At 39.6% G+C, this 20,037-nt stretch overlaps 1 protein-coding gene across 4 annotated transcripts in view; it reads left to right on the top strand.

The window, feature by feature from the left end:
• The first annotated feature begins 2,265 nt into the window (after positions 1-2,265).
• LHFPL2 (LHFPL tetraspan subfamily member 2) overlaps positions 2,266-20,037 on the top strand; it is a 121,114-nt gene continuing 103,342 nt past the window's right edge. For all 4 annotated transcript variants that reach the window (XM_082302171.1, XM_082302173.1, XM_082302170.1 and 1 more), the window contains exon 1: positions 2,266-2,417. The gene's annotated coding sequence lies outside the window, so the exon portion shown is untranslated. The remainder of the gene's footprint in view (positions 2,418-20,037) is intronic.

Below are 20,037 nucleotides of genomic sequence, written 5' to 3'. Positions count from 1 at the left end.
GTGGAGGAAGAAAAGGCTGCTGCTGCCACTGGATCCCCTACTGCAGCAACCATCACAAGATCACTCTTTATATCCAATCTGTTAATTGCTGTGAGATTTACTTGTGGTTTGGACACATGTGGGTATCTATGTTTAAAAGCTGACTTCATAAATGAAAATAGGAATGCTTTAATAATTATTTTCTTTCACTCCAGGTACACCTTATTAAATCAATTAGCATTTGACTTTATCTTTTTAAAAGTTAATAGATACATCTTTTTAAGAGTTAATAGTGAGAAAACTGATGTTTGCTACATGCATATTTGCAATGCAGACTTTATACATTTTTTCACATTATTGATGTAGTATCATGGTTCTGTCTTTTTGAAACAGCATGGACCATGTATCTATTTCAGAGAAAAAAACTATCCTAAAGTATCAGACCCATGTATTTTGGGTATTAGCTCAAAGTGCACTCCAAAACTGGAATGCAAGAGGCCTCATAGCTTTTTGAAAACTAATATGACTACTACATTCTACATTAATTTTGTGTTATCGAATAATGTTGTCAGTGTGCTATTTGTGTGAAGTCTCTAGGGTTAAAATATTCTTTAAAGAGATGTTTATTTTTGCACAGACCTATTGAGTTGTCTCCTATTGTATGTTAAAGTAGCTGCTCTCAGAGGTCACAGAGAGTTCAGCTTTACAAAGACACCCTTATTTTGTAGAAAATGAATTTTCAGACTCTCTAATGGGAACATTCAAAAATGTCTCTAATAAAACTTTTTTTAGAATGTTTCATTTGGTGACTTGTCCAGAAAGAGGAAAAGTAATGTAAGGATACAAGTTTGGACAATAATCAGACATGAAAGCATATGCTCTGTTTTCGGTAAGTGTAGAGAGTTCCATATGTTTTTAATGTTTCTGCCATAGGAACATAATTCTTGGAGTTTTGTATTTGTTTTTTCTTCCTCAACCTATGTAGTTGGGAAAACATTTACTGACTTTTGGTTTTCTGAGCAGCAGACACAAATTGTAAAAGCACAGAACCAGCAACTGGGTCCAGTCAGATGGGCTGTGCTCTTGCACAGTTGAAGACTTTGGAGTCCCAAGCAGTCAGCAGGATCAGCCTGCACTGATTCCTCTGTATCATGACAGTAGAAGGATAATTCAGTCCAAAGCCATAGCTTCGAGTAAATGCAGTGTTTGTGAAAGATATCATTCTGATAGCAGTGAAAAAAGAGCTCTTTTTCCCAAGAGGACAGCATTAGCTGCAGCAAATCAGGTTTTGCACTGGTGTAGCACTTCATTTATGTCTCTCAGATACCCAGAATGATTTATCCTATTGACTACCTTAGCAACTGGTTTTGTCTATTGCAACAGGCTGTTCCAATCTAGCAAGTGAAGCCGACTGAGATGAGCTGTATGAAGTTAGACACCTGTCATGCACTTACAACGATCAGCATATTACTCAAGGGTGCAACAGTGGGGGATAGCAGAGGCATGCAGAGACACGTCCAAGCCTAAACCTTAATTTTCCCTGCAGATGCTTTAAATGAGTGTCACTGCTTGTAAACATGTATGTGCTTGACATTAGACATCTCAAGATACTTTAAAAACTGCAAAGTTCTGGAAAAGCCTGGGTCATCAGAATGTTGCTTCGAAACTGGAAGAGTATTAAATATAATTTTGAAGGGAGATCGGTGGGAAAATATTTGTTCTGAGGGGGAAAAGTTCGAAAACAGAAGCATTGTAGGCTTTTTTAGACATTTTGTTGCTATGTAAATAGTATTTCCGAAGGTCTACACCAAGAGGAATTTTTGGAGACAGGAGTTGCTGTTTACCATTCCTGCTTTCCATTCAGTGCATCCACTGTGGCTAGGTCTGGTGGGGCAGACTGTGATGCGAAGTACGATAGGCTATACCGGGCCTGGCACTGCCAGTCGTGCAGCTCAGTCCGTTCTGAGCCTGTCTGTCGGACGGGGCCGATGGAGAACCCTTGGTTATTCGAACGCCAGGATGGCGGGGCACTGGTTATTTGGGCTATTTCCAGAGACTCTGTCCCCAGCTGTGACAGTGACCAGGGCACACCAGCCCGCCCATGGCCGCAGTGCCTCCCTGTCCTGGCCCGGCTGCCGCCCGGCCGCGCCCCGGGCGCTCCCCGCGGCCGACGGTGTGGGAGCGGGGGACGTCAGTGTGAGGGGGCCGGTCCTGGGCAGGGCAGGGCGCCCGCGTCCTGTCCCTCCCCGCCCCTCGCCGCGGCTCCCTCCCTCCGGCTGGGGGCGGCCGGGTCGGCCCTCGCCGGGATCCCATTCCTCCTCCATCGGTGGTGCATGGTCTCGGCGAGAGCGGAGGAGGACGAGCCCGGCGGGGCACGGGCCGGAGGCGGCGGCTAGAGCGGAGCGCCAGCGCGAAGGAGCCTCCTGTGCCCGGCAGAGGTGAAGCGGAGGCCCCGCTGAAGTTGTGCAGGGTTGGGAGGACGGGAGGGAGGACGGGGACCGCTTGCTGCGCTTCCATTCATTGCCCGAGCGGCGGCCGGGCTGCTGCTCCCCCCGGGCCAGGGCTGTAGCCTCAGGGACAGGCCGGGGAACAGCCGCGGCGGGAGGCGGCACGGCGCGGAGGTGGCGGCAGGGACGGGGCTGTGGCGCCGGCGAGAGCCGGCCGGCAACCGCCGGGGCAGCGGCGGAGCGGGAGGGCACCCGGGCGCCTTGCCCGCTCCCGCCGGGCTGCCTCCTTCCCTCGCTCCCTCCTTCCGCGCTCCCGCCCTCCCGTCCTGACGAGCAGCCGCTCCCGGCAGGACGCGGCTCTCCCCGGGCAGCGGGCGGGGGTCCGCGGCGCCCTGGCCGCGCTCCGCGCACACGTCCGGCACCGCAGGGCGGCGGGCCGGCCGCGCTCCCTCCGCGCCGTAAGGAGCCGGGCGGGGCCGGTGCGGGCACCGCCCGTCGGGGGGCCCCGGTCATCTTCGTGCGGGACGGGCAGCGGGGGTAGCGGGAGCCAGGCTGCCCCCGGCCGGGGCACCTGCAGACTCTCCTCGGGGGGATGGGAGGGCGGGGGCTTCTCGACTCTCCACGAGCTGCCTCGGGGAGCGAGATTTCAAAACTCACCTAGGTGCCGTCACATCTCTGACGAGTTCTTCATACCCGTCGTGTTTCTGGGACCAGTTTTTGAGGGAGGGATGTGTGTGTCCGTGTGTCTGTAAGAGTATTTTGGTTTTTAGGACCCTTCAGGGAAGGGAAGGAAGTAGGTGATACGGGTTACCGGTGCACGTTTTTTGGTAGTTTAGGTGTCACTCCAAAGGCACTCAGTAACACACCAGAGAGATTGGATCTCGTAATTCAGAAGTTGTGGGCGCACTGGAGAAACATCAAGTAAAACAGCATGGGCTGGCAGTGCTGTGTCCAGACAAGTGCACACACTCCAGTGCCTGGTGGCAGAGCAGCAGCATTGCACCATCGTTGTAAGTTTACACCAAGCCAGAACTAAGCAGACGAGACACTACGAATGTGTGCATCCTAATGAGAGATGTATTAATAAGGATAAGTGAGCACAGTTACAAAGCTCCAGCTGACCTAATCCAGAAGAAAATATTATATATGTTAATTACAAGATTGGGCTTTCTTAGGGAAACATTCTTAGGCACCATTACAGATCCCTTAAGGAAGATGTCTGCTTGGTTCCAGTCCTGCAGTGGGTTCTGGCTGTTCAAGCTCATACCTGTAAGTGACCCTGTTGTTTTCATGGGTTTGCTTTGGTCACAGAAACCTTATGGTACTTATGGTAAGTCACAGAGGCCTAAATTTATGCTGTGCACAAAGAGTTGCTAATTAGGAAATGTCAGTGACATCCCACTTTATTTTTCTGAATAAAACATGCTACAAAAATATAATCCAAATTAAGCCCTAGGACTTTCATGCATTGTTAGGTCAGGGTGTAGGCAGACTGTTAAGGCAGTTGTTAATGAGAGGTTTTTATCTCAGACACAGTTTCATGGGACCATTGCTCAGTTTTTCAATGCATATGCCTGTTGCAGCCACTCCAGCTTTAATCACATTGCTGTTTTCTTCACAGGATTTCTCCCTCTGAGTCATGGAGTGGGTTTAATCAGTATGTAGGAAATTGCCCACTTTATCTTTTTTTTTTTGGTTAATCATCTGTTTTTATTAAGCATTCTGGGAAATGTTTGCGTGATGATATACCCGCACATCAGGCAAGTAGTAGTAGTGTGTCATTTTCTTTTATGACTATAAATCTCTGGGAATGGATGTACTATTGCTGTGTAAGAATGTTACAGTTAGTTTTGTTACTTATTTAATCAAAACATATTTCTTCCACATCTTCCAAGACACTCTTGATTGTGCTGGGCTGCTAAGTTAGGCTCAGAAGTCCTGCTGGCAGAGACTGAAAGGAAGCCAATAATTGCCATGATCCTTTTTCGTGTTCTAGCTTGTAGCTGTGAAAATTGCTTGTGGTGTTCTGTAATACAGAAGGACAATGACTTATTAACTGCTACATGTTATTGCATCAGCAGAACCTGACTGAGCTGCAGGTGACTGTATAGTTGGCAACCAGGCAAGAAACCCAGTATTTTATTTTGCATACGGTGTAGACATTGCTGTTTCAATAATAATTACATTAAAAGGAGGATTCATTATTTCATTATTTTGCTGAGGCGTTTGGAGAACAGAATTATTATTCATCAAAATTTGTGTTTCCAGAAGATTATACTTTGTTAGACATTTAGTACGCATTGGAGGGCTCCCCAGTAAAAGAGAAGTGGTGGTTGTGACAAGGGGATGTGTTGAATACAGGATGGTAGATCCTAGCTAATGTAAGATTTCTGGTTATTCACTATGGGCAGAAAACCAGTTTCTAGAAATTTTACCCTCAGCATCTTAAACCCAACTTGTTACAAGACAAAAAGGAAAGAATCTCTCCACACAGGAATAGCCTCTGGTGAAGCTGTTGTTTTCCTCAGAGCTATTTATTGAAGCTTGAAGTGGGAGGGTGAGGATGGCTGCTCCACTGTCCCTAACTGTCCTCACGTCCTATGCACACACGCGTGTTCATGCCCAGGCACAAGCACACACAGCTCCTCTTGTTGGCTGACCCTTCGCACCATCCACCCTGCAGGGAGGAGAGCAGAGCTCAGCTTCTGAACTGCTGGTGGCAAGAAGAGAAGCCGTTTTATCTCCACATTCTGTCCCTGTGAACAAGGGCTTTCTGTGTCTTCCCTTGTGCTGCCTTCCTCTGTGTTTTCTGTGCCTCCTTTCCCTCACCAGAGTTCCCATTTCTCTGCTTTCTGCCTAGGGGATCAATCATTTGGGGGTGTCAGCATTTTGAACTCATTTGGGAACAAGGGTAGAGGTGGCAAGCAGTTGGAAGGTGTTACTGGCTCTCAGAGCCCTTTTTTGATGCAAAGACAATTGCTGATGTGATCGTAGTTGACAAGTCTGTTAAAATAATACCAAAGACTTTTGCTTTGATTATTTCTCCCTTCTGGCTTTCCAACTTTCTTGAAAATTGACAGGATTCTCCTGAGTTGTGGTGCCTAAAATCTGCCCTGGGAAAATGGAACTAACAGGATATATTCTTCCAAAATCACTGTCCTATATAGAGATGAATGGGAATAAAGCTGAATGCAGGGCATTTGTTAAGCCAAGATTAAAAAAAGTGTTGTTATCCCTTGCCTTTTAAAATTGCTCAGGAGATGTGGTCAGATACTGTGAAAGCTGTCTAAACAAGTTCTATGCTTTTACTGTCTTTTAAGTAAAGTGATATTTTCATGTTATACTGCTGACAGAAGGTGATGCATTTTGGAAAATAATGCAGACCTGAGGTCTTAATTTCTTTTTAATTTGCCTTTGTTTCTCCTAACAACTCTAGGAGGTGAGACATTAAGATAAGTATTTCAACATCAGTTAATCAGAGAGTAATCAATTTTCCTAGAAGTATTTTCCTAAAAGATATTTTTGTGGAAGGTAATTCCAAAGAAAACTAAATGCACAATGGAAAAGTAATTAAATTATAAATTTGCTGCAATGGCAGATGACTGCAGACGTACCCAATCTATGAGAGTGGATCCAGAATGTATCTGAAATTCTGAACGATGGCAATATATATAGCAGTTGGACAGTTACAGTATCCATGGCTGACCATAAATAAATCACAGCAAATGATATTTAGAGACTCTTGTGCTGTTCACATAATCAATAGGTTCCAGTTTCTGATTCACTGATGTAAGTAATATAAAAAATCAAACAAAAAACCAAGAAAGGCATGGTCTGTTGCTAAAGATTAGTTTCTCCAGTTTTTGTTACTTTCTGCTTCTCATAATCATACTGTCTTTTTCAGCTTGGAGCTCTATAGTAAAGTTAGATGCAGGGTCTTCAAAGAAGAATCCAGAATATTTAAGACATTGCTGCATGAGAGGAATGCTGCAGCAATTTGTTCCCTAAAACATTTCTTATGTATTTTGGTTTAGATGTTGTTGGTTGGGGTTTCTTTGAAGTTTCTCTGAAGCCCATGGTGAAAACACAGGAACTAAATGATAAACCATGAGAATGAAATACTATAAAAAGAGGAAACAATGTCTTGGAGAAAGCATCATTTTATGTTGCAGCCAGTGAGAGTACTATAAGAAATGAACCCAGACACACAAGGAGGGCTTATTTTAGCTGATTTCAAATTTTTCCATTTTCACCTTTAACAGCTTATAGTGCTGAGAAACAATCAATTGAAACAATATTGCTGAAGCAGCTGTACAGTCTCCTTTGTCATTGGTGTCACTGCTCTATTTCAAATTTATTTGTCTTAATACTGTCATCTTAAAGACCGTGAAGGTATTTTTGGATTGATGTGTTCTACCTGGTATCTAACATCTTACTGGTGAATATGTCTTGGATTTTAATTACACATTCAGAAGTAGCTTTAGAGTTCACTAAGTGATCTTCATGCTTGCTGACACCAGACATTGCATATGTTGTATGCCTTGTTGTACATAATTTCTGACAATTCACCAATAAGTATTTATGTTGTCATTCTGTTCCAGATTAATAGCAGTAAGTTTTGTAGATAAAATAATATACTATGCTTTAATAGCGCAATTGATACTTACCTTAAAATTTGACTGTAGGTCGTCAACCTTTTCATTTTGCAGAACTCCTTTTGATCCCAAGTAGGTTTTTCTGTTAAGGGTGCTTTAGGAGAAAATCCTGTGAGTTTACTGCTGGTAGAAATGGTCAGTATGGTAACTGTATCAATGATAACTGGAGCCTGGTCTAAACTGAATGTTGCATTGCTTTATTAAAAGTGATACAGTTTTAAAATCAGCTTCATGTGAGCAGTGTGACTTCTCAGGGTGGTTGAGACTTTGGGTAGCTGTGACAGAACTTTGTTGGTTCAGCTTTCTGGCATAATCCCTTAAATCTGTTTGGAAAGAATCACCTGTGATATGGGAATATAAATTCAGTCTATTTATTTGATCTTCTGTTAAGATTGCAGATAGGGTGCCAGTTGGTGCCATCTGTGTTTATAGATTTTGCAAGAGTATTCACTGGGAGATTATGTGGAAGCTAAATCAGTTTACATACATCAGTGAATTGCAGCTTGCAAGGCTTGTGTCTGGGATCATTGTAAACAGGTCTTTCAGACTTTTCATTGAAGTTTCATTTGTCAAAACCTGACCTCATCACTGAAGTGTGTGGTGGTGATAAAGCACCAGTGTTGTATGTTGGTAGATACATTTGACTTTAATGGTTATGTACTCGTTTGTCTCTTAGCATGTGCATATTGTTTCGATACATCATCTGCAGATAGTAAGTTTGTGGAGGGAAGGCTGTACCAAAAATACTTTCATATAACGGGGTTTTTTATTAAATGTTTAATAAGTCATATATATGTATACAATGCTGTAAATACAGTTACTGTTCCTGCAGTTAAAGTACCTGTAGAAGAGAAGATGCTGCAGATGAGAGTACATTCATTCTGTCAGATATTAGGAGTTTAGTGATGTTCTGGTTTCAGCTGAGTTAGTTATTTTGCTTCATAGTAGCTGGTATAGTGCTGTGTTTTGGGTTTAGTATGAGACTAATGTTGAGAACACACTGATGTTTTCGTTGTTGCTGAGCTGTAGTCACACCAGGTCAAGGACTTTTCAGCTTCTCGTGCTCTGATAGCAAGTAGACTGAGGTGAACAAGAAGTCGGAAGGAGATCCAGCCAGGATAGCTGGCCACAACTGACTACAGGAATGTTCCACACCAAGTAGCATTGTGCTCAGCAATAAAGCTGGGGGAAGAGGAAGAATGGGTTTGTGCTGATGGTGTTTGTCTTCCCAAGTCACTGTTACCTGTGATGGAGCGCTGCTCTACTGGCAATGAATGAACGATGGCCTGCCCATGTGAAGCACTGATTGAATTCCTAGTTTTGCTTTGCTTGTGTGCATGGCTTTTGCTTTACCTATTGAAGTGTCTGTTAAAGTGTCTGTATTTAACCCATGAGTTTTATAATTTTTACTCTTCTGATTCTCTCCCCCATCCCCATGAGGGAGAGTGAGTGACGGTCATGACAACTAAAGCAGTATTTGTATAGAATATCTAGACGGAATTCTTCATGTGCAAAGAACAGCAGCATCTTTCTGCACAACTGTTTAGTACTGATGAATAATACCTACTGAATTATGCTTGAAATATAAATATTGAAGAATATCTTGTGCAAATACACTAGTTCTTGTAGCCTTCGATGAAACTTATTTCAGAAAATAAGGCAGTAGGTATACACGGTCATCTTGACAATTTTGGCAATTGTAACTCTGTTTCATAATAGCCACCTGATAAAACCTGAATGTCATTCTGCACAGGCAGGTCTGAGTAATTTAAGGTTTACAAGAAAATTTTAAATGCAAGCTGTAGTCTAAATATGGCAATGTATTCTTTTATTTTGCATGTTGAAAATAGTAGCCTATATTTTAATTTTATATTCAGTCGTATTTGTGGATATGCTTCTGTGCTCTTAGAAAATTGTTTTAAGTTCAACATAAGTGGTGGGAGAAATTTGGCATAATAGTGAAAGTTTCATGAGTTCTTACATCTCTTCGCTCTCTCTCTCTGCATTGATTTTTCTCAGGCTAGTTTTTTCTGGTATGGTTTACCATTTGAGAAGTTAACAAAGGTCTCATTTTTCTCTGCTTTAGGGGCTTTTTAAGCTACTAATAGACATAGTACAAAACAGCTGGTGTGTAAGATACTCCACAGACTGCCCAGCTGATTGTGCTGCTGAGATGGCAGATCATTTAGCAGAGGTATCCAGTTTGCAGAAATGTGCATGAGGTTCGTGTTGGCATACATGTTTATTCAATCATTAGTCATGATCATGACTGCATAAAATCAGTGCAATTACCTTCAACCAATTGTTACATCTAAGTGGCCCAGACCACATTCCATGGCAGCCCTGACAGCTTGAATTAGAGCTTGCCTTTTATTGCAGCCGAATTTGGAGTACAGAAATATCCAGCCTTTCTTGAGCTTGGTTAGTGCAAGAATGGTACATGTTAATCTGAAAGAGTAAAAGTCCAGTTTAAACCAGAGCTTTAGGAGTATTATAAATTTTTGGTGCTTGACCAGCCCGCATCAACAGTTTACCTTATTTTTCTGTTGCTCATTGCATGCCTTGCACAGTAGATAAACAATCTCTAATGGTGCATTGGGACTGTCTCACATACTCATGTGCACTGTATTCTGCACACTATGCCTCTGCTTCCCAATCAGATTTAAAGAATGTCTAGGTAAGGTCAGAGAATAGAAGTCCACATTTTCAGCAAAATGTCTCAAGCTCTTGGCTGGTGCTCCCTCATTCTTTCCACAGGCTTCTTGGATTTGGGCAAGGAAAGAGTCTCAGTAAATACTTGTGAGCAGGTTGTAGCTTCTTTTTTAATGGGGCAATCAGCCCTGTATCTCCCTTTAACCCCTCCTTTTTTATTTTGTTGTTGTTAAATCACTGAGAAGAAGAGGTTCTGCCTTACATCCCAAGAAGATCATACAAAGATAGGACTAGAAGAGACCTTATGGTGTCATCTACCCCATTCTTCTGCCTCAGATTAGGGTCATTCATATCTGTCATCTGTGACTTGTTCTAAGGCACTCAGTGCTCTCCCTTACATCATCAGGACATGTGAAAATTTTCTTTTTGTGTTATCCAATTCACACCTTTCCTGTAGTAATTTAGTACCACAATTGCTCATCCTACATCTGTCTAGGACAAAGCAAGTAATTATTTTTTGTATATTGTGTTTTACTGACTATGGTAGCCTGCTGTTTTTCACCTCACAGGTGCTGGGTTTTGTACACCAGTTATTTTTGTTGCTTTTCTTTGGGTTACCTTTCGTTACTTCACATCTATGTTGTTTGTACAGTTAAAAATATGTTTGTCTTGACACTTTAATGATGTAGAGTAAAACTGAATGGGATCCTCTTCATACTTAATGACATGATGAAGATCTTCTTTTCACCACTGTGACACTCTTTCAATGGTTAAATTGGTGAGGAGAAGAGACAACTGGGATGCGATGATACTTTTATAAAAACATGAATGGCATGGCAAGGGGCTTAGGGATAAGTTGTTCATTTTCTCTCCCAGTACAAGAACTAATGAGCATGAATATTAAACTAGCAGGTGTTGGGTTTGGAAAAGCAAAAAGAGGGTTTTGTCATGCACATATATTAAGCTGTGTAACTCCACAAGATGCTGTGGATACTGAAAATTTATACCAATTTGAAGTGAAACTGGACAATATTAATGGAAAAAAGAGTCTGTAAGGGATTATTAAATACATAAGCATGACCTCTGGCTTTGAAAGTCCCTGAGCTGCAAATTATTGGAGACAAGTGTATTTGGGGAAAGTATGACTAAACGATTACACTATTCTTATGCTCTTCCCCAGACATCTCCTTTTGGCTGCTCCTGGAGACAGAGATACTGGGTAGAAGATTTGACCTGGCATAATTTTAGATTTGTCCTTTTAAATTTTAAAAACTCAAGACACATTTTTCTATGAGTTAACAGCTCAGGGTAGCATCTGGCAACCCTTGTACTTTTTAGACTAAAAGCCTTCAATCCATTTTCTGTATAATTTAAGACAGAAGTACTTTCTTAATAAAACACAAAGATTACCATGAACATTTGTCTCCTGCCAGTTGGCGTCAACTGCAAATTATGTTTCATTTCAGTCATGCTAAACTGCCAGATGAGATAATACATATTGTCTCATTTAGGCAATCTAAGCAGCTATGTATGTAATCCTGATTTATTTTCTCCTACGCGTGTGTGAAATTGTATTTAATATGAAAGATTTTCGGTTTTTTGCCCATCTCTCTTCTACTGTAGATACATTTTAACTGCTTACATGAACACATGCTACGTGAGATTCCCTGTAGAGTTAGAGAAAAGACTGAAAGTGTTTAAGTCTCTGATGGGGACAGAGCATTATAGAGGGAGGAGAATGTTGTGTTATTCTTTACCCTACAGACACTTATTTACTTGATTTAGATTGTTGATTCAGTGGTACATCTTTAGGTCACTTGTCAGCTGATCAAAACCCACAACCACACAATGCAAATGTCTCACGTAAACATAACTTTTCATCCCCAGTTTTAATGTTAACCTTACACTAGTAGGTTTTCTGTTCTGTCAGATATTGTTCATCTCTCTGTGACTCTGACAATACCCAAACAGATATAGTTTGTACTTTTTCAGCTGATGTGAAGTCGGCATGAATGCAGCATCCTGAACTCAGGCAGACTTGGCAGAAATGTGCTTCTGTCTGCACTTGCTTGGGCTTAAATTTGTATTGCATGGTGATCATACAGAATAGTAATGCACCAAATGGTAATCTGGCATTAATGAAGACACAGCCATGTGTTGTATATGCCTTTTTTACTCTTCTGTCATATATTAGTATGTTTAACACATTTTGTCTGGCTTTTCCAAAGTGAGTGTGGGAGTTAAATTAACAGTGCTTTTCCCTCCAGACTCTATCTGTAGGCTTCTTCATGTTGTACCCCATAAAAGTTTCCTCTATGCTTGTAATACCAAATAAACAATTTTATGTTCCTCTTCTCACTGGTTTGGGGCATGAGGGGAGGCAATTTTGCCAGGAGGTGGAAAGCCTGTGCAGTGATTATAGTGGCAGTGAGTGTGTTTTATACCAGGTATTAGGCTGTTCTGTGTTACTGGTGGTTGAGTTCCCAGATTTATCCTGTGCTGCTGCAGTGGAGTCTGGGTTGAAGAGGCAAGGGTTGTGCAGGTGTTAGGAAGCTCCTTCCTGAGCCTCTGTAGTCTGTAACTACAACTGCTGTTGGGGTAAATTGATCATGCTTAAACTCCATACAGTTTGCTTCACATACCAGAGTGCGCTTTATTTGAAGTGTGTGGCTTTGGAGGTGGGGAAGGAAAGGCAACATTTTGATTTGTGTAGGTGAGGCTGTTGAAGTTTGTTGTAAGTAACTGTGAGTGCTGTTTTGTTATTATTGGGGTGTTTGTATATAGTAACTACTTTGATCTCTACACACCAAGTGAACATTAATAAATGTTACTACAGCAAAGTTGTTTTCTGACTGCCTTAAGAATAGACTGTAGGAAACCCTAGAAGGATTCTTTTGCTCAAGTATTATCATTTGATACCTGCAAATATTTGGACTGATGATGTATTTGCATATGGCAAATAGAATTCTCTTTGCTGAAGGATTATTAAAGCTGTGCCAAATTAAATTAGTTACAGTCAACAGCATCACAGCTGGGTATTTTGGAATTGATAAAGCAAACTATTCTGTTTAGGCAGTAAAGTTTTCAAGCTCTTCTGTTGGACTAAAACACCTTTTCTGTATGGACAGAGGAAGATTCCTCTGTCTTTAACTGATTATAATTACAAGTGTGCTGGGTAACATGAAGCTACTCTTTAGATATCTGACTGTCTTTTAGCTGAAGAATAATGCAAGGTTCTTTGCCAGAGATTCAGGTATCCAAGAGGCTCATACTTTATATGTGATCTGTGAAAACAGTTAGCAAAAAAATAATAACCTTTTTAATGGTTTTTCTCCATTTAGCCTTTTGCTATTGAGTTATGCTGAAAAAAAAAGAAAAAAAAGAAAGAAAATGAAGAAAAAAAAGAAAAAAAGGCATCGTATCTAGGTAGCTATCACAATTGATTGATTGTTCATTGACCTCAGATATTTATTGAGTAATTTTTGTTTCCCAGTGAGGATGAAGAGTTTGGATTTGATTCAAACAAACCAAATAATTTGGAAAACAAATATCTCTCTTTACAATGTACCTTCTTTTACTGGAAGGACTGAACAAAGACTGATCAATATCAGTACTATCATTACTCTGTTGTGTTCTTCTGTATCTGATAAAGTGAAATGCTATTTAGAAGCACTGGCTAATTAAAATCCAGTACATCAGACTTCTGTCTGTCTGGACTGAGGCATCATTTGTCAGCTGAAGAGAGCAGTATATGCAGTATATATATAGCCATCTTTGCAAATGTGTAATATACTCCACATGATGTCCAAAGATCTTCAGATGTTACGGCTCATATGAGGAAGATGTTGGTCTGATAATTGAGGAAAGAGCAATTACAGTGTATGGTAAAGTGGTTTGTGGTCTGGAGGGAAACAAAATTATCTACTTTTTTTTGGTGGGCTGTCTTAGACCATTATGTGTCCTTCTTCAGTCAAATTCTCAGAAGTGTGAATTTCTTTTTTAGAAAGCAGGAGTTTGTTTCCTGTGGTTTTCTGCACAGCCTCAGAATCTCAGAACATCACTATGTATCTTCTTATTTAAAAAGGAAGCAGGTATGGTCAAACATTTGTTTTTTTCTAAAGGAACTGTAATTTGTAAGAATAACAAAAAAACCATTACATTAAATAGGAACAAATAAGCACTGGCTTAATATACAGAGATGTTTAGAAAAGTCCTGTGCTTGGGGCACTGTAGTCATAAATAGAGGAGAAGGCAGAAGGTCCAAGTGACAGTGCAAGGGTGGATATTAGGGCTCAACAGATGGGCTCCAAAATCTGGGCTCCTCCTGGCAAAACCTGCAGATCTCTCACCCCAGTGGTCCCTCTTTGTGAGCTTGCTTGCTCAGGACAGGGAGTATTCTGTCGTCTTTGGACAACATCTTGATTTTTCTTGAGAGAAGCAAAGAGTATATCTCCTAATTTGTGTTTATCTCATTGTCTGATGATAGATATAGTCTGTGTGCTGTCTTGCAGTGAAGCTGGTGTCCTGCTTAAAGAATAATAAATATGTCCGCCTACCTCGTCTGTCTGCTGCTCACAAATGACAACTTGATAATGTCTCTTTGCTGTACACCACTGTTCTGGTTTTGCATATAACTCCTCGTAGCTCTGAATTTAACTAGTTCAAATTGTGTGTTTCTGTTGTTTTAACATGCGCATGCTGTTACTCCATTAATGGTTTAGTAATGTAGTAATAGTCTTTGTGAACCAGGAGAGGAATGGAAGTTGCTGCTCAGCATTGTCCTTAGTGAGTAGAGGCTAATTTTAAGCTTTAAATCTTAATTTTTCCATGCATACTTTATTTTAGTTGTTTCCATTTGTGTGTGTGTTTTCATTTGACCGAGATAAAGATTTAAAGTGGAAAACTACTATATGTGGCTGTAGTCAGCATAAACCTGTCTATGCTTCAGAAGCTTAATTTTTTTTTTTTCTGGTTTTTTCCTCCTTTTTTCTTTGAAGTTCAGATATCCTCACAGTGGAATAAGTGATTCAGTAGTTGGTCCATCCCCCTGGATTATGGATCTGTTGAGAGCCAAGTTTTTGAATAGCTGCTATGTAATCTATTTTATTTTGAAGACAGGATACCTTTGTTTTTCAGAAAGGGCAGACATACCTAACCTGTCAGCCAGCTGGAGGAGAAGCAGCTGTTGAATGAAAAATTTCATATTCCTTCTTCTGTCATTTAACATGATCAGGAAGTAGTTGGTTTTCCTTTTCCTTTGCATGTAGGTTTCCTTTGCATTGTAGGCCGGCACAATATGATCCATACCCACTTTTGTGATTGCTGACCGTGACTCAGAGAGCTTTGTAGTTCTGAGGGCTTTTGCACCTTGAAGTTGTAAAAAGTAAATGAAGCAGCCAACAGAAGATTTGGTCTAAAAATTGTTTTGTTTCTCCTGTTGAATTGGATTATTGGGAGTTCGAGCCTGTGAAGAGGCCTGTACCTGTTCCTGCATCCTCAAATGCCACTGGGATATCTGGCATTGAGTCTGGCAATGGTAATAGTTCTTGAGGTACTGGTAACCATTTGGTGAATGCCTCTCTCTCATTTTCTGGCCATACGTAAGGAATCTGAGCATTGCCCTGGGTGGGTGAATTGCTTCATCACTAATATGTGTGACTTTCTGGAGGGAGTGTGTGGTCTAAGAGACCTCACAGATTTCCTGGACATGGCCCATACTGTAGTTGTGTCTGTTATTTATTATATCCTTTCAGAAACAGAAGATAAACTACTTTCCCTAATGACTATGTTTTTTCGTATGCTTAAATGAGTTTCTGTCTGTAGAGGGGGGATATTTTGGCTCCCTTTCACTTATTTTTCTGTGTGCTAGTGTTTTTGCACAGCTCAGCTGTAAGATTGACCACCTACACGTTGGTTTGTTCCAACACAAGATACATAGCTGTTTAAATCTGTGAACAGTTAAATTTTTAAACATGTGTACTGTCTGGAAAATAGTATAAAAGCAAATGGTTGTGTGCTGCAGTTTTTATGCTATTTAATATTTATAAGAACGTGATTGTTTTTTACATTGGTAACTTTTGAGATGTATTTTGAGTCTCACAAAAAAACGGTCGTAATTTTATTTGATTGGACTTGTGAAAAAAGTAGTGTTTGACCATAACTGGCATGCAAAACAACTAATACATGATTTTTTAAGACAGAAATCGATGAAGAAAATATCATCAGATATAGACATCATAGTATCATCCTTCTTTCAGCATTAAGTAAATTAAGTAAGAGGAAGAAGTTTATTGAGTTTTAACTTGAAATATGTTATTTAATACTATGCAGCTACGCAGTTTAAACTAAAAAGAAAATGGGTCTGAAAAACCTAAAAACTGTTAAAGAACTAGGAAAATACCTAAGATCTGAGTTTGAGGTAGTAATGAAAAAAGATGAGTTCCCATTGTATGCAAAAATACTCCAGGGGCCAAGAAAGGGGAGGAAAGAAAAAGTGTTTCTTTCCTGTTCTATAAACACTTCTTTGGCCTGGAGTACATTTACATTTGTTTGAAATGCAGGCATTTCAAGGTACCTGTTATGAAGAGTTGTTGATGGACTCACAGGAATTAAGAAGAAAGTGTCAAAAGGATCAAAGGGTTGGTGGGATGATTTATGAGGAAAACAAAACTACTCTTAATGGCCTTTTTGAATAGTGGTGAAATTAGGTCAAAGAAGCAAGGTGATAATGAAATGAAGAAAATGTGGGCTGTGTATCAGTGTTACTTTTTATGTTGAAATAATTTTCTCTGGAACTGTTTCCTATCAAATACCAAAAATTGCATTAGTCAGAAACAATAAAATTAAATAGGATGCTTTGTTCAGAAAGCAATGCTGTAATGAACAGTCTTGCATTAACCTAGACTGAACAGACTGTTTGTCCCTATCTCCAGTTTCTGAGAACCATTTGTGGCGTTTGTTTTGGTTTTAGATGAACTTTAGCTTCATTAGTGCTGAAGTTCATTAGTTCTTGAACTTGTGTTAGAAGTCGTAATGGAAATATTTGCTGAATATTGATTTTAATATGCAGAATCTACTTAGATGTGTAGGTTTATGGTTAACCCTTTCATTCTCCATGTCTGGGAAACTTTCATGTGTGATGCTGTCAAGACATGGTTCATGTAATCATTCCCTGGAAATTTTAAATGTAACCAATAGGCAATGAAGTACATCAAACAAAACAAACAAATATGACTTCTGCTTTAAAAAATGGGGACGTGTTAATACAAAGTTTTTTGAACAAGAGGAATAGCTGAGCTATTTCCATTTCTTTTCCAAAACCTCATAACTATATCTCTTATGAATTAATGAGTATTGCTCACAGTAGTTCACAGATAACTCAGTGACCAACTGAGTTTGTAGTCATACAGTCTCCTGGTGTTTCCTTAAGAGGTGGGTTGGCATGCTGCCAGGAAGTGTGGTTTATTAAATTAATTATCCATGGTAAATGCTAATTTTGAAGTTATGAGGCACTCGCTTACTTCATAATTTTAGGAAGCTCTCTGTGATTCTGTCTGCTTTCATTTATAGTTTGTGCATTTACAGTTGATACTTTAGAAAGATGAATGTTGCCCAAAAAACGAACACAATTAAAAGTTCTAAAAGCAAAGTTAGCTCATTCCTTTTTACAGTTACTTTATTCATTGCATTGTTGAACTCCTAGGCTTTTAAATTGCATGAGTGGTTAGAGTGGGTTGACTTTTAAAGAAGCAATCAAATCCTCAACTTATCCATATTCTAGCGTGGCTGCTACTGAGAAAAAGTGCTTCTAAGAAACCTCAGTATTCTGAAACATAACTGAGCGATATTGTTTTGCAATTAAGAAAGCATGTACAGTATCAGTTGATCTTTCATTTATAGCTAGGGATTTTTTTAATGTGGAAATTTAAAGCACATTCTGTGAACTAACAGTTTTATTTTAAAACAGACTCCAACAGTGTCTTTGTTTTCCTCTTATAAACAGATGATGCAAAATTGGATTTAAAATTGGATTTTCCTTTGTTTTGATAGGAACAGAATAGCAGAAAACTGAGTGGTGTCAGTTTCTTGATAAAATTTCAAATACTGATTTTTGTATTGAAATTATGCCTGTTAAATAGAGAATCTGTCTTGTTTCAACTGAAATGAAGATAATTGCTTCAAAAGAGTGCATGTTCACTTTGGTACCTTGAATTTTTTATATCTCCTACTCCTGTGAGTTCCTCAGAGTCTGTATTTATTATTCTTTTAGTCAAGTAATAAAGCTTATGTTAACCATTTGTGAAAGAAATGGGTGTAGATAATAGTGAAAGGAGAGAGATATGTACTCAAGAGATCTGTTACTGTTTGGGGATTCTTTTGTTGCTGTTATTTTGTTGTGTTTGGGGTTTTTTTTTATGTTTTGTTTTGGGGGTTTTTTTGGGTTGGGTTTTTTTGTTTTTTGTTTTTGATGGGAGTTTGTATGAGTTTTTTGTTTGTTTCAGCTTTTTGGGGGGGTTGGTTGGGGTTTTTTGGTTTGTTTTGGTTTTTTTGGGTGTTTGTTTGGGGTTTTTTAATGGTTGATCTGACTTTGGTAGAACGTTCTGAGTCTGCATGTCAGAAGCTTTGGAGAGTGTGTCCAGTACAGGGAGGTTGTCTTGAGGTACCAAGTGAACAGGGCATATTTTTCAGTCACTTACAGAAGCCTAGTTCTATTTCTAGAACTAGTTCATTTAACTAACTTATTTATGTATTTAATATAGCATTGAAGACACAAATTCCAATTCTTAAAACATGGTAAGCCTATATAACAGATACACCATGGACTGTCTGAGATACCCTTTCAGATGTTTTCAGGAGAACTGCAGTCATTATGGTGATAGGACACAGTTTTCATTTTGGGTTTTAAAAAGCAAAAAGGAACTGGAGCATGTTAAATAACGCTATGAGCATTCTATCTACTTCTCATTCTCTTCAGGAAGGATTATTGTTTAATGTTGTCTGGAGCTTCTTTTTTTAATGCATAATGTTGAGTTTTTAATGCAGTGTTGAGTTCCTGCTGATGAGAGTTTTGGGGTTTTTCTAAACTTATTTCAGAAGATGACTGACACTTAAAAGATGTAATCTTCCTTTCCTTTATAAAACTCTGCTTACTGACACTTTAGGAAAATACCAGCATCAATTATAATATGAACTGATGCTGAAAATTTTAATAACTAGGAATAGCTATAGACAGCCTGTAGTTATATATTTATGCTTCAAGTTTATGTGAATCTTTTGATCTAAAATGGAAAAAAATTACTTTTCTGAAAAGTGTTGAAAGACAGATGACCCATTTGGCAGTGATGGTGTTGCAGTACCATAGAGATCTGACTTAAGTTTAGAGGTATTATGAAGGGTAAAAGGGGATGAATTGAAATGTATGGTTTCTACCCATCAAAATTATGCATGATATATATGCTTAGGATCACATAGATGAGAAGAAATTAGTTCTGCATGTGCAGAAATGGAAATTGTAAGCTGGAAATTTAATTAAAAACCTCAATCTGGAGTAGCTGATATAGTCACAGTTAAAGCCCTTTTCCAACTGCTCCATGCCCATTTTCAATTGTCTTAAAATTCTGAAAGAATGTCCAATTTTTTGTAAATTATTTGAGAGCATAGATTTGCCAGAGGACATGTGGGTCCCAAAGTATGGTCTTTAGTTGTTGAATGCAGCCATATAGTAGGTTTTTAATTTTAAGAGCTTTGCAGACTGTCTCTGCTCACCATGACACAACTCAGAGTGCTTCCCAGTGCCACCTATTAAACTTCAGATGTCTGTTCATTTCTAGGATACACGGCATATATGTATTAAATCTGAAATTACAAAAATAGTAGTTTGGTTTTTACATTAATCATTTGTGGTTTAATTTATTTGGGGAGGATAATAATCAGTGCTCTCAGAACTTAGTCCCTTCCTATTTCACCTCACAGGTGACTTCAATCTTTGGGTACTGAGGAGTCAGCTACAAATCTTTGGGAGAAGTCAAGACTCTGCCCCTTGAGTTTGATTGTCCTGATCATTGTGCTTGGGGCTATTGAGTTTTTTCTATAAAGAAGCAAATTGAACTGCACATGACAGTTTGTGCATTAATACGAATGGTATAACTGTAAATGAGAGAGCAAAACCAACAAGAAATTTATAATTAGTGTTGTTTGGTATTTGGAAGAGACACTGTAGCTCTTATCACAAATCTGTAACAAAACAGACTTCAGTCCAGTAACAACACCCATAAACAAAATCCATTAAAATTGCCAAGGCCAAA

Source organism: Coloeus monedula, assembly GCF_965178545.1.
Source record: "Coloeus monedula genome assembly, chromosome: Z".
NCBI lineage: Eukaryota > Metazoa > Chordata > Aves > Passeriformes > Corvidae > Coloeus > Coloeus monedula.
Note: the sequence above shows the minus strand (reverse complement) of the source record. Positions and strands in the feature narration are given on the sequence as shown.